This window comes from Diabrotica virgifera, chromosome 7 (assembly GCF_917563875.1).
Source record: "Diabrotica virgifera virgifera chromosome 7, PGI_DIABVI_V3a".
In the NCBI taxonomy this organism is placed as follows: Eukaryota; Metazoa; Arthropoda; class Insecta; order Coleoptera; family Chrysomelidae; genus Diabrotica; species Diabrotica virgifera.
In genome coordinates this window covers 223317041-223323417 of record NC_065449.1, presented here as the reverse complement: position 1 = coordinate 223323417, position 6377 = coordinate 223317041, and positions in this window count along the sequence as shown.

Genomic DNA, 6377 nt, shown 5'->3' with positions numbered 1-6377 from the left:
TTATGGGGACCTATTGTGTTGTAAAGAGTAGGTCCTAAAACCAAAAACACTGAAGTAAAATTTTCCATTTTAGTATGAGCTTGCCATTTTTTATTTAATTTTCTATTTCCAACAATCTTTTTACGATTATAACGCAATCTATCCATAATTCGAAAAAATGTTTTGAATAAAAGTTACTTATTTTTACGTAAGGAATCCAAATCTGCAATAAAAAATGGGGGCTCCTCTTTAAGATTTTAAAGTAACCCCTTACCCCACCTCCGTGGGGGGTCGTGTTTGGTGCCATTCGATAGATTTTTCAAGAATATTGAATAAGTGTATTGTACAGTTTTTCGATCTGATGTTCATTTCGCGAAATATCGCGGGATTCGTATTTAAAATATTAATTTGCGAAATTGCGAAATATTCGCTTTTTTCTTGTGAAACTTTGGGACTCATCCATTTTCCTACGCCCGGCTCAAATCGTCAGATTTTTGAAGTATACACTCTTTTGCATGTACTTAACTTAACCTTATCTTAATCTGACAATTTTGAGTTTTTTTAAGGATAGATTTTTATTTTCCGGCACCCATTAACGAGCTCCCCTGTGTTAAGAGCCAATATATGGTAGAGGTACGTCTGCAAGATACCAGGTTTCTCCCCATATGATAATTTGACGCGCTCGGGTAACTGCAAAAATCCCCGCTTGGACTCCCCTACTACTAGTAATATTATGTAATGACTGCCAATGCGGCTTTAGAGAAATAAAATCCACACAAGATGCTATTTGCTAACTGTCACAAATATCAGACACTCTTGAATCTAATAAACATATGGACAACTTCGATAGAATGGACTATAATAATAATCAAAACTTCTTATGTTTAGCTAAGAAACTAATTACAATTGCTAAAATGTGAATTATAATAATCACAATCAATCTGACAAATGGTATGTTGTGTATTTTTCTATTATTGTTCTTTTGGTCATTGAGTAAGTGCGGAATTGTCTATTCGGTAATAAATATTTTCCTTCCATACTCCCCGCCTTGAACAGCTCCAAGACCATTCAAACACAAATCACCTAAGTTAATGACAAACACTAGAAGCAGGGGCGGCTCGTACCACTTTAAGAAGGTAGTGCCACAACTCGGGCAGCCGCCAAAATTTTTAGTGACGGATTCACGATATTGTCAAAAAAAAGGTATACTGCCAACAAAAACTAAAAAAAATATGCGCGGATACTTTTATCTTATGTACATATCTTAAGTTTATTGATCTGAGGTGCCAAGCAATTGTCCAACATTGATCAAAACAGTTCCGTAAATTAATTAATAATAAAAACCTCTTAACCTACCACCAGCATTTACTGCTGATAGTGCTTGAAAATTGTTATTACGATTTAGTCTCTATTTACCAATTTATAAAAATAATACTATTTCATTATTCACACACATGCACAAATTTTTGTAATGTCACTTTTAAAGTTTACAATATATGAAGTTCATTCTTCTATTTTTTGGTTGCAAAGTTTTCAATGACTTTATAATTAAAATTATCAATACAATTTACAAAATGCTTTTCTGCAGATAGCATACCTAAAGCACTAGGTTTCCATGTAAACATCGAAAAACAGCGTTCTGCTTCAGATGTTGATATAGGAATGGTAACTAAAATACTTAAAAGTTTAATAGTTTCTTCAAATGTGCTTTTTGAACCTTCCCTCTACAATAAAACCGATAGCGAAACAGCCCCAGAGGTAGTACTTAATTCGTCTCGCTGATACAGTACCTACTTCTAATTCAGTTTTAAACCGAGTTTTGCTTAAAAATTAAAATTGTCTTCATGGTTCATTAAGAAATGATTCGGAGAACTGATGCTTATAAGCAGAAAACTTCTCCGACATAAATAAATTAGAAGCAACTAAAAGTCCGGAGAAGGTAGACCTTTGAAAGGTCTGGTACTTTGAATAATATGAACCTTTACGTCGTTGTCTAATTCGGCGCTAAAATTGACCAGCTCCTTAAATATGCCTCTATTTTCTGAATTTTCTTTTTCGTCGTGACCTCTTAAAGCTAACTCGAAAGCTCCACATTTATAGTGTCCACTTATAACATTTGTAGTTTTTTTTTCTAGCGAAAAACCACCAAAAAAATTTTTAAAATACTAATCTTTATTGTCAATTAATAAATTAAACTTAAGAAATAATCAAAATATTATCAAAATACCCACGATCATGATGCACCAAAAGTTTAATTATAAATACAAAAACTTTTTAACAGAAAATATACATAATAAAAGCGACAAACCAGCACGTAAAGAAACTCAAAATAAATAGACCTGGCTTCATACCCTCGTGCCTGGCACAGAGATTCTAATGTTAAGGTATACTAATAGTCCAATATAGCTCTTTCTCTGTCACTTACATATAATGCTCGTAAAATCTTTCTCTCTTTACTCGTGCCAGTACTGACTTCGGCGCGAAGGAGATTCTCCTGTCGAATAATCTCCGCTGTCGGCAGGGATTGTATTGCGCCCATAGTTGCCATATTTTATATAATTTATGAAGATCAAAAGAAATACACACAAAAAAATTAATAAGAATTAAAGAGTTTTGAAGATAAAAAATATGTTTATGGATAGTTAGCAAGGTAGTGCCATGGCTCTATGGCACTACCTCACGGGCCGCCACTGACTAGAAGCAAGTATCAGCTAATGGTAATGGACAAATCTTAGTTATTCCTAGTTTATAAAGTCCATGAGTGGTTTTAACAGTTACCACTCGAATTTCACCATCATCACCAGGGTGAACCGACACTATTCTTCCTAACTGCCACTGACGAGTGGGAAAATTGTCAGATTATAAGAACACTAAAAATCCGACTTGAATGGTAGAAGTACTGCTTCTCCATTTATGACGTTGTTGGAGATCATTCAGGTAAATATTTGACCTTTGCTTCCAAAAGTCTTGCAACAATTCCTGAATCAGTTGGAATCTGGAAAATTGGTTTATTTTTATTTGTCCTTAAAACGTATGATCAGGGACAGCGGTCATCGGTCTTCTGATTAAAAACTGCGAGGGAGTTAAAAGAGTGTAATCGTTAGGATCAGATGATAGAGCATATAAAGGACGTGAATTCAAATTGCCTTCAATCTGAATCGAAAATGTACAGAATTCTTCATAAGTTAGAAGGGTTTGACCAATAATACGAGATAAATGATATTTTACACCCTTTATATTACTTTCCCATAACGCCCCGAAATTTGGAGTATTAGGAGGAATGAAATGCCATATAATATTCTGTGCTGCGCAAGAGGTGACAATTTCATCCTCTGATTTTCTAATAAAATCATACAAAATTTTTAGTTCATTTTTGGCACCTACAAAACTTGTACCGTTATCTGAATACAGATGCCCGGGTTTACCGCGTCTAAAAACAAATCTTCGAAGGCCTGCCATGAAAGCTTCAAATGCCAAAGAACTAATTATTTCTAAATTTACTGCTTTCGTGACGAAGCAAATAAATAAACATATGTACACTTTATACGTTTTATATCCGCGACCTTTTCTATCCTTTAATGTAACTGGCCCTGCGTAATTTAATCCAGTTATGAAGAAAGGTTGTGATATATTAACACGATGTTCTGGAAAATCAGCCATAATCGTAGAACCAGGTTTGGGTTTAAGCCGATAGCATCTAATGCAATTCCTTACAACTGTTTTAGCTAGGGACATCTCAGAAATTATCAAAAATTTTTGACGAACTGTCGCTAACAAGAGTTGTGGATCTGCATGCTGAAGTTGCACATGCTCATGTCTCAATATTAGTTTGCTTAAAACATGAATCTTATCTAATAGTAAGGGATGTTTCCTATCATAATTCCTAGAAGATTTTCTAAGACGTCCTCCTACTCTCAATAATCCAGTTTCATCTAGAAAAGGCGTTAAAGGTAATAATCTACTCTTTGACGGAAGGTCTTTACAGTTATTTAATAATGAAATTTCTTCAACAAAACTTTCTGTCTGAGCTAAAACCTCTGAATCAATAAATTCGACTGCTGAAATCGGGCCATACCTTTTACTATTAGACTTTGACTTTGAATTATGGAACAATGGTAAGAGCATTATAAAATGTTACTAACAGAGGATAGACCGGAATTTATAGAAAACACGGAGTCTGATCAAGAACAAATAACTACAAATATAGAAATGATCACTAAAGAAGAAGTTAAGAAAGATATGAAACACATGAAAAATAGGAAAGCAGCGGGACCTGGAGGCATACGTAGAGAACTGGTGAAATATGGCTCAGATTTGCCAATAGAGAAAATTACAGATATTGTCAATAAGTGTCTTATAAAGGGAGATACTATCCCGAAAGATTCGGAAATGGCTTTTATAAGCTCAGTACATAAAAAGGGATGTAAAAGAACATGTAGCAATTATAGGGGTATTAGTGTAACCACTTCTGTGGGTAGGATGTATGGTAGAGTTTTAAAAACAAGAATCGAGAAATTTTCCCAGAAATCGAAGAGCAAAGCGGAATTCGCGCCGGACGATCCTGTTTGGACAATACCTTTGTATTAGAGCAATTGGTAGAAAAGAGAATGGAAAGAAATTTGACAACTGTTCTAATGTTTGTAGATTTGGAAAAGGCTTACGACAGTGTGCCAATAAACAGGATGTTTAAAGTGCTCCTAGAATCTGGTTTAGATAACATACACGTATGTAAAAGCTCTTGATAACATACACAAAAATTCGGTTAGTAGGATAAAAATAGAAGACAATTTATCAAAACCCTTTAAAACATCTAAAGGTATAGACAGCGATGTTGCCTCTCTCCTACGCTGTTCAAAATTTACATCCAAAAAGCGCTACAACTATGGATGAAAAAGTGCTCGAGGATGGGAATAGAAATTGGAGAGGACTGCCTGTATATTTTGCTATTTGCAGATGACCAAGTGCTAGTGGCAAATGATGCAGTAGACATAACATTCGTGACAAGAAAGCTATTTGAAGAATACACTAAATGGGGATTAAAAATAAACATAAATAAAACGGATCATCTTGTAGTTGGAGGAAAACCAGAAAATATTCCAGTTAAAGACCATATTATCAACAGCTGTAAAGAACATAAATATTTAGAAACTATTATTGCCGAAGATGGTAGCACAGAAAAGGATATCCATAAAAGAATAATTCAAGGACGAACATCTATCCAAATTTAAATTCTATATTATGGTCAAAAAATATCAGGATGACAACAAAAATAGATCTCTATCACAGTATAGTAGAACCAATCACAACATATGGCGCAGAATGTTGGCAGATAACACAAAGAAACAGAGACAAACTGAAAGCAGTAGAAATGGACTTTCTGCGAAGATCGTGCAGAATCTCTCGATTAGACCACATAAAAAACGAAGTAGTTAAAGAACGAGCAAAGGTCAAGAGTAGCATTGACAACAGAATTGAATTCCGGCAACTGATTTGGTATGGACATGTAGAACGCATGAACATCAAACGATGGCCAAGAAAGATCTTAGACTATACTCCAACAACTAGAGGAAGACGAGGCAGACCTCGTAAATCTTGGAAACAAGGAATAATCGATGCCATGCGAAAAAGAAAAAAGGAAGAAGTGGATTGGCAGGACAGACAAAATTGGAGATTGAAGTTCGGGAATTGAAGTGCGAGGCAATACAAAATGCAGTCCATTTAAGACGACAAAAGCACTACTATAGGGCTGCTCCACATCCCCTGTCCAATTCAAAATATTCCTGGAAAATACCCTGAAACCATTGAAAAGAAAGTGCGAAGGAAGAAACGAATACCTATATACCGTAAGTTTTGCTGAAGACCAAATAATGGTCGTACGAGGATATATTAACTCAGTTTTATAATGAGAAAACTGGAACTGGAATATACAAAGAATGGGATGCAATTAAACCCTAAAGAAAATTGAATAACTAGCAACGCAGGATGCAGAAATAAAACACCTGGAAATAGACAAAGTTAAACAAATCAAAGGAACAGACAACTACAAGTATTTAGGTTTCATATTAATCAAAGTAACAATTGAAGAAGATATAAAAATAGACTAGGACAAACAAGAGAATGCATACGAAAATTGAACCCGTTACTATGGGATAAGAACATCAGTATAAAAACAAAAAGAAGAGTAGATAACACCATGACAAGGAGTATTTTCACCTATGGGTGTAAAATTGGACAATAAATAACAAACCACGAACAACATAAGAGCAACAGAGATGAAATTCCTAAGGAGAAGCTGCAGAGTAACAAGAAGAGATATAATACTTAGCATAAATAGGAATGAACTCAGATATCTTAGACTACATGCAGTGGCGGCTCGTGGCTTTGGAGACAGGGTCGGC